The sequence below is a fragment of the Amphiprion ocellaris genome, chromosome 6, assembly GCF_022539595.1.
Source record: "Amphiprion ocellaris isolate individual 3 ecotype Okinawa chromosome 6, ASM2253959v1, whole genome shotgun sequence".
Classification (NCBI taxonomy): domain Eukaryota; kingdom Metazoa; phylum Chordata; class Actinopteri; family Pomacentridae; genus Amphiprion; species Amphiprion ocellaris.
Genome location: NC_072771.1, coordinates 11,546,876 through 11,556,601, shown reverse-complemented (window position 1 = coordinate 11,556,601; position 9,726 = coordinate 11,546,876).

The following is a 9,726-nucleotide window of genomic DNA, read 5'->3' as shown; positions in this document are numbered from 1 at the left end:
TGCTCTGGGTGGTAGTGTTCCCCAATGTCCTGTTCATTCTCTCACAGGATCCATTTCCCATGGGATGATACGGCATTGTATGGGACTTTTGGACACCAGCCACACTTAGTAACTCTGTAATTAAGGCGCTGTCAAAGTTGGCTCCCTGGTCTGAGTGCAGACGTTTGGGAAAACCATAAACACAAAAGTAATTGTGCCACAATTGGTGTGTCACAGTTTTCGCAGATTGGTTAGGACACAGGAAGGCATGTGCCATCTTAGTGAAGTGGTCTGTGACAACAAGCACATCCAGAGACCTATTGTTAGAGTCCTCTGCCGTCCAGAAGTCAATGCAGACCAATTCCAGAGGCTTAAATGTTCTGATGTTCTCTAAAGGTGCTCTAGCTTCAGGTTCTGGAGACTTGCTCACAACACACCGTCTGCAACACCTCACATACTCTGCCACATCTCTGCTCAAGCCCAACCAATGGAACCTCTGCCTAACAAGATAAAATGTCCGCTGCTGCCCTTGGTGGCCAGCTTCATCATGGACACCTTTCTAAACCTGGAACCACAGTGAGGATGGAACAATGTACAGGTAGGATTTCTTCTTTGACACAATATTCTTAACAACTCGATACAGCACACCATCCCTCATTACTAACTTGTCCCAACCTTTGAGTAGCTTGACTGCTTCAACCGGTTCTTTAACACATTCCTTCCTTGATGGTCTCCATCCTCTCTCCACATAGAAGATCACTCGCTCTAAAACATTGTCACATCGCTGTTTTTCCACCAATACATCATGTGAGAGGATCTCTGAGCCAATCTGTTCAGACATCAACACAATCTGAGAAAACTGGGGTAATAAGAGGGCATGTGGATGCACACCAGAGTCCCGCTGGCTGTGTGCATGAAAAACTACTGTTACCTCCTGCGATGACACAGTTCCACCTTGAACAATGGCTGCACACTGCGACTTGACAGGCTGACTACACTCTGGGGTCTTGTCAACTGGGTGGGCAGACCAGCGGAATACCTCCTGAACACCATGCGGGCACACAGCTGCGGCTTCAGCCAGCAGGTCCTCATAGGGCACCCTCGTTAAATGATGAAAGGTGCTGGATTGCACAAAGGGCTCCCTGCTAAGCGCATCAGCTACCACGTTTTTCAGACCAGGAATGTATTTAATGTCAAACTGAAACGGTGCCAGCTTAGCAATCCACCTCTGCTCACAGGCGTCCAGGCGGGCTTTCGACAGGATGTAAGTCAGAGGGTTGTTGTCAGTCCACACTGTGAACCGATGACCCCTCAACCAGTGATGGAATTTGTCGCACACCGCCCACTTTAAGGCAAAAACCTCCAACCTATGTGCAGGATATCTGGACTGGGCATGATTCAGAGATTTACTTGCAAAATCTATTGGCCTAGCAGTTAACCCATCAGCAGGAACCTGTGACAACACAGCTCCAAGACCACTAGTGGAAGCATCCACTGAGAGTAGAAATGGCTCACTGAAGTTCGGGTGAGCTAAGGGGACTTGGGCCAGCAGGGCCTGCTTAAGCTGCTGAAAAGCCTGTTTGCACTCATCAGTCCAATCATCAGCATTTAGTTTCCTCTGAAACTTCTTCTTCCTTTCCTTCCCACGGGGACATATCATGCCTGTAGTAAGCCCAAACAGTGGCTTGGCAATGGAGGAACAGTTCTCAATGAACTGCTGGTAAAACACACCATTCCAAGAAATGAACGAACTTTCCACTGTGAGGGAATATTGGTACCCTGCTCCATGAGATCTGACTCAGTTAAGGAAGTGATGGCAGAAACCTTATCTGGATCAGACATAATGCCTTCAGCACTTACAACATGTCCAAGAAATCTCACTGACTTCTGCAGGAAATGGCATTTCTTTGGGGCAAGCTTGAGGTTATGAGCCCTGAGCCGCTGAAAAACCATCCCTAACCGCTCCAAAGCCAGGTCTTCTGTGGGTGCAAACACCAGAACATCATCTAGATAGCACAACAGACTGAGAAAATTCTGGTCACCAAAAATGCTTAACATCATCCTCATAAAGGTTGCTGGACTATTGCACAGTCCCTGGGGCATACGATTATACTCATACAACCCAAAAAGGGACGTGAATGCTGTATACTTTCTGTCTGCTTCATTGCACCTCAACGTTATAGTAACTGGACGTGAGGTCCATGGTTGAGAAATAGGCATTACCACCCAAAGCTGCCAGAGCATCAGCTGGATGGGGAAGAGGGTGAGCATCCTTGATGTTTCGAGCATTAAACCAGCGGAAATCATTACAGACCCTCATATCAACCGATTTCTTCCAAGCAAGCACCAAAGGTGATGCAAACTCGCTGCTGGACTTCCTGATGATTTCTCGCTCCTCCATCTCATCCAACACCTGTCTCAGTTTCTCATACTGAGTAGGCAGTATCCTCCAGCATGGTGAGTTTCTCATCCACAACTCGAATCCGGTGAAGGCATCCTGTAGCCTTACCACAATCCAACTTGTCACTGGAAAAGATGGACTGAAACGCTCCAATTAAGTGAACAAGTCTTTCTTTGCAAGCAGGTGACACTTCACATGAATCAATGTCTATGTCAGCCAGTCCAATGTTGCGCAACACCGAGTGCGGTGTGTCAGCTTGGCTACTTGGTTCATTACGCAAAGGACGGTCAGGCAGTGTGGAGATCGCTGAGACTAGGCTCTGCTCGTCATGGCAACCAACAGGGCTAGTCATTGACAGTTGCACATTTTGCTGCACACTGGGCTGTGGGTCACTGATATCTCTCCAGGATCGCTGAAATTTTCCAGTGCCCCACAAAGATACACATCAGTCAGTTTTGCCTCAGAGTGACAGGCCTCTCAGAAGGATTTATCACTTTCAGTGGCAGTCACCCACCATCTCGCAGCAAAGCCACAGTTCTACCACCTATGACTGATCTAGGTCTCGACCTCGCACTTGTAGGCTCCATCTAGGGCTGGGCGATAAATCGATTTTATCGATTAATTCTAGTTTGTACTTAATGTCGATTTGTTTTTATGAAAATCGATTTTCTCATCAACATCCACCACCAGCGCCTGCCTGCTGGGCTCCTGTAGTTCAGAGTGTGCGCCCCCTTCCCCCTGTGCTTGATACACAAACAACATGGTGGCGAACGTTGCAGATCTAAAGGTGCGTGTCCATTAGATGCGATTTTCCTGCACGGCAACGCACCGCATCTGAAAATCGCACAGACGGCGGGCGGTCACTACCGGACCACAACATGGTCACATGACAGCGCTGAGCAACAGCGGGCCGCTACGTGGTCACATCACCGAGCTTTCAGCTGGACAGTCCTGCAGACAAGTCGGATAAACACAGCGGCTCAGCCGCAAACTTTCCCTTTTATTTCAAAAAACACGTCAGCAAAAAGTATTTCTGAAAGCATTTGAAGCGAGAAATAATCTGCAGCAGCTGAATCTGTCCTCGTTTTATGTCACTGATGCCTATCTTAGAAGTTTGAGGACAGTTTGACGATGCATGGAATCTCCGCACGCCGCATGCAATTTGCATAAAGTAGAAGTCAGTCTACTTTATGCAAATGAGCTGCAGCCCTCTCCAGGTAAAAACGCACCACAACTGGACCAGCATGCCACATGTGGTGCATTTCCAGCTGAGATCCGGTGTGTTTACTCGGAGAGGGCTGCAGCTCATTTGCACAAAGTAGACTGGACTCCAGCGTGCAGAGATTAGGTAGGGGGTAAAAAAAAAAAAAAAAAAAAATTCGATAAATCGTGAATCGGGATTTTTTGTGAAAAAATCTGAGATTTTTTTTTTTAGGCCATATCGCCCAGCGCTAGCTCCATCATGACTTCACTACCAGCCAGATCACCACTTCAATGCTGCAGCTTGCACCACACCAAGTGCTCAGACATAGGTTCCAAAGCAACTGCTCTCTTTATCTTAACGGACCCAACTTTGTCTGAAGGGTCCTGTACACTCCTGTACTGCAGCCATCAAGTTCAGAAGTTTCTTCTGAGTCACAATCACTAACATGTGAGGTGGAGCTGCTATTTACCTTCAGATTATTGACCAGGTACCTCAGGAGGTTGCTACCAATAATGAGATCATCGCTCTGGCCATCAACCACTAGAGTTGGCACAACCACCCTACAGCTGTAGAGCTCCACTTCCAGGTCACACATGCCTGATGGTGTTGTCTTTGATCCACCACATCCGATCAAGACATCAGTGGGTTCCAAATCAGTGGTCTTCAACACAGCTTCCTGTAACAACTGAGGCATAATGTTCGAGCTCAAGGTGCAAGCCATAGAGCCACTGTCAAGCATAGCCCTGACCGACACCTTACCACCCAGTGTTACATTCTCATAGAATAGTTCATGTTGCTCTAGCCTCTGAATGTTCTGAAGGACCGGTCTGCGGCCTCTGTCTCTCTCCTCACATACACTGTGATAGACAGAATTTGAGTCATCATTGTCAACAGTCATTGGGGGGTCACACTCAGGCCTAACACTTGCCCCCATCACATGTAGGCCATCTAGTTTCCCTCATGCTGAGCAGTGAGGTTAGAACCCTTGGACCTGGTGGCAACCGTCCTGGGGCACTCAGCTCGTGCGTGATCAGGTGCATAGCAGACAAAGCACAGGTGATTGGCTCTACAGTGGCAAAGAGTGGAGTGTTCAACATCCCCACAAATGTCAAAATTACAACAGGTTTGGGTTTATTTGCCTGATTCAGACGAGACCGTCCACTATTCTTGTTAAAGAGTCCAAGTTGTTTTGGTTGTTGCTCCATAACATGCTCTAGCATGGCTATGAGGCGCTCAAGGCGATCAGAGCATTCCTCTGCCTGCTTATTGGAAGCTAAAGCTGTAACAGAGACTGTTGGACTCACAACATTACTGTCAGACGTCACATGGCCCCCACCAGGGCTCACTCCCTGTTGCTGTGTGGTAACTTTCAACTGCGACGCCTGTTTCATGTCTTTGCTGTGTTCAACAAGTCTCTCGTGCACATCAGTAACTGTCCATTGTTGTAGTGGTTTACATTTGAATATGAGGGAAAGCTCACAGTCAGGACAGTGGCGTATGAACATAACAGTCAGGTCTTGAGACAGATTATCAAATGTCTTATGCTGTCTCCTAAGGCAATCCTCTGTCACTTCCATGGCTCTGTTTAGCCTTAGCCAGTAATCAAAACAGTTTTCACCAGTCCTAGGCAATGTGGCATAGAAGTCAGCTAAAGGTATACTAGAAGAAATTGTGTCACTAAAGTGCTGCTTCAGTATTTCAAAGATGGGTTCTGGGCCCACAGACAATGACAGTGATGGCTGGCTACGTATACCTACCCTAACCACCTCACGTACCCTCCCCATGAGTTTACTGAGAACCTCCTCCGCTTGTTCTGCTACAGGAATTCCCTTCTTTTTCATGTAAGTCATCATCAGTGCTTCCTACTCTTGAACTGAATGTATGTCATGACCATCCCCTTTAAAGCTCACAGGCTCTCTAACATCAGGCCTCACTATTACATTCAACAGTGAAGAATCCGCCATTGCATTTCCCACAGTCCCAACCAGGCTAGGCCCCATCCCACAGCCTAAGCGAGATTCAATGCAAGAGGCTATACTTTCACCTATAGAGAGTCCAATCTTTGATGCTATACCGGTCAGCAGTTTCTTAGTTTCATTCCCATCCTTTAAACTTTGAGTGTGTGAATCACACTGGGGTGCTTCTTTAACAATATCGGCCGATATTTACAAATAAAAAGCCAATTTGTGATCAGGCACCCATATGGGCAGCTGCGGCGACCGCTTTTCCCTTGGAAAGACCCCCGGCACTCAGAGAGCGGAGCATGAGCGGAGCGAGTGAGCCAGGAACAACAAGCCTAACCCTAACCACTTTCAGGTTACATTTTAATTGTATTTTTTGTAAACTTTAAGTATTTTTTTTATGTTATTGTACTTTTTCACTTTTTGTGTTCAATAAATGTTAGAGTTCTACTAGTGTATTTAATTTGTAATATATACATGTATATACTTTTAGTGTTTAAATTGCCTTTTGTCATCGATGTGCTTTAAAAAAAAAGGATATCGGTCTTAAAAATCGGCTTCTACAATCGGCTTTAGATATCGGCCATCGGCTGAAAATTTTTTTAAAAATCGGTATTGGCATCGGCCTTTTGAAAATCCCTTATCGGTCGACCTCTAATCAAAACTAGGTTTTGGAGTGGATGAAACTGGGGTAAACAAAACTCTTGCTCTGCCCCTTCCAAGTGATGGTATTGGGGTGAAACTCACAGAACCCCTCCCTCTACCAAAAACTGGGCTACTTTCCATATCTGGAATCCTAATTAAGCAAAGAAAGACAGATAAACTAAGAAGCAGGACAATACATTTGGGGGGGGAGGTCAAATTTCCCCAATAACAAAGGAAAACACGTGGCAAATCCCTCTTAGTCTCTCATGAAAAAAAAAAATCAAAAAACCAAAAGTGATGTCTTGCATCAAATAGAAAATAGAATCAGGGCTAAAATATCCAACAAAATGGGCAATTTACCTTAAGCACACTGTCAACATTAATTTGACCAAAACACACATTGGAAGAAAAAAAATGCAAAATTACCCTGTCCTTGTAACAATAGCAACACAGAAATGAGATCAAATACACTTTAGTTACATTAGTCTTTTGCAGGACAATACTGCAACCTTGTGGCTCAAAGCAGTTGTACACCCAGACAAACTAATTACTACTTCTCTGGCACGGCGAAAACTGTGACGTGCGTCGCTCCTCCAAACGCCGTTGCTCCTCCCCTACGGCGTTGCGTAGCAACAGTCTGCGGCGTAACCGTGGAGAGGGTGACCCGTCTGAAACCCCAACTCACTTCCCGCGCTTTTGTCCCGATTGCGCGCTTCAGCTCCGCGCCACAACAGCGTTCCTCCAGGAAGTAGACGGGTCCCGATCCGCCGTGGTCACGTAGAGGGTCACGGCACCAATGTAACCATGAACAGTGACACTCGGTCGCTGGCTGGTTCAAACCCCTCGACTCTGCGTTGTGTATTTTGTTTCTGTTTGAATAGAAAAGTCGGAAGGCCATGTCTTCTTGTTTTGCCGTTTATTTCTCATGCACGCCTCTCTGGAACTGGCAAAATACAGAGATCCCTGGTCAAGCAGGCTCACTCATGCACGCCTCTCCGGAACTGGCAAAATACAGAGATCCCTGGTCAGCAGGCTCACTCTTGCACGCCTCTCCGGAACTGACAGCGTGCCACCAACACCAGCCGCACACCACAGCTCCAGAGAGGGTGCCACCGAGCCAACAACAATAAATACGATCAAACTGCAGCAAGCGGAATTATTTAATTACATATACACTGTTACATATACATATAACTCCGTCCCTCTCTGGTCTTTATAAAGCCAATTTTATACCTTTAATCCATAAAATTAAAGAGGATCTGGCACGCTAGACCAGCCTTCCACTATCTCTTATAGGTAGGGTAAATCTTTTTAAAATGAACATACTTCATCGTCTGCTCTACGTGTTCCAAATGGTCCCAGTTCTTCTGACTAGAAGGTCACTCTCTATCCTAAATAGTTCATTATCTTCCTTTCTGTGGAGGAACAAACGGGCCAGATTGAAATTACAAAAACTACAACTTCACCAAGGATAGGGAGGGTTGTCACTGCCAAATATTAAATATTATCAGTTGGCTTGCCTCGGCCGCTATCTCTGGGAATGGTTTAGGAATGATCCCCGATCCACTTGGCTTAGCATTGAGGCCACCCCTCTGGATCTAATTCCTCTTCGTAATATTTTGTATATTTCTAAAAAATGGGTGGCAAACAGAGTAAGGGCCAATCTCCTCCTCCAAAACACATTAAAGGTTTGGAGAATTTTTAATAAAATAGGGTCTCAGGAGGATTCTCTCTCTCTATTCACTCCTATTCATTTAAACCCAGATTTTCCCCCTGGCCTTGAAGACAGCGCATTTTTCTTATGGTCTGAGAAAAGTATTTGTACTATAGGAGACTTAATCTCTGATGCCACTGTCAAATATTTTAACCAGCTAATTGAACAACACAACCTCCCCTTCAAACATTTATTTAGGTATTTGCAGATCCGTAGCTTTGTCTCTTCAAAAGCAAGGTTATATATCCTGGTGGGTTCTCTCGCTCTTCTATAGAAGAGGTACTGCAAGACCCTGAACCCCGAAAACTGATAACCAAGCTCTACAATACTCTGTCTCCTTCAGTGGGGGGCACTGGTCATCTTAAACTGCTCTGGGAGGCCAACCTGGGGATAACAATCTCAGATGATGAGTGGGGTAATGTGTGGCTGAGCTCATCTGGTTGTTTGTCCACCAACAAAGTTAAGGAATCTCAGTTCAGAATTACCCATAGGCTCCAGATTACACCAGTGCTACGGAATAAATTTAATCCTACACTTTCTAAATACTGTAATAAATGCAAGATTTCAGAAGGATCATACTACCATTGCATCTACATTGCATACTACCAGTCCCTCTATTCAAAATTTCTGGAGAAAGGTTGGCAAAGAAATTTCCAGCATATTTGGTAAAGACCTGGAGCTCAATCTGCTGTCCTGCATCCTTGGACTACATCTGGCACTGAACCTAAAACCTTGTATGCTGAGACTGCTCGATTTTCTTCTGTTTAGTGCCAGACGGTGTATCCTACTTCAGTGGAGCTCTGACAAACCTCCTAAGCTCTCACAGTGGTTACGGGGTATAATGGAACTTATTCCCCTGGAAGCAATGACCTACTGACTTAAGGACAAACCTCTGTTATTCTATAAATCTTGGAACCCATTTTTGAACTATATTGGTATGGGGAGTGCGCAGACCCTACAGAAGAGTCTTCTTGGACTTATCTGGTCAGACATTCCTAGAAAGAACCAGACTTGAGTTTTGGTATCAGCCAAACACCATATAGTAATACCGAATGCCTGGATATCGGCTTACATACCCCCTCAATTGTCAATTTGAGATTTCAATGCTGTTGTATGTTTTTTTTAAATTTTATTGCTACATATCTCTACACTTTATACTTATCTTCTATGAATTCATTTTTGCTTATCTGGGTTTTTCTTTTTTTTTTCTGCTGTCTTCACCGTGTGGGAATGTTTGTTCACCATGTTTGGTGTAATATGAGGTACTCTCATTTTTTTGTACTATACTTTTCTTGTATTAATAGAAAAAGCAATAAAGATGCCTTTTTAAAGAAAAGTTATTAATTAATAAATGTCAAAATGTTTCCGAACCGTACTGAATTTATTTGATTTGATGATCAGGTATTGATTACATGCATACACTAATTAAACTGCCAGGTTACATCAACATATATCACACTAATTCAAGTTAGAAATTAAGATTTTCTGGACCTTTGCTTTAATACATTTTCTCTGACTGGACCGCTTTGAATTTTAGTTGAATCCCACTGCGCTAAACAGCATGTTGGCCCTCTTTTTGAACACAAAAAAACCCCGGACGGAAAAGTCCACCAACTTACAGTAATATGCGCACTCTGCAGGATAGTTTTTTTTTTCACCGAAGCACAGGTGTTTAATAAACATGCCAAGTGCAAATATATTTGCTTCATTCTTGAATCTGTTTGCTCATCCAAAATGAAACGCGATTAATCTAGATTAAAAACGAAGGACAATGAAATGATGAATCGAAATTAATCCCCAGCAACCCTGTGATTAATCTGAT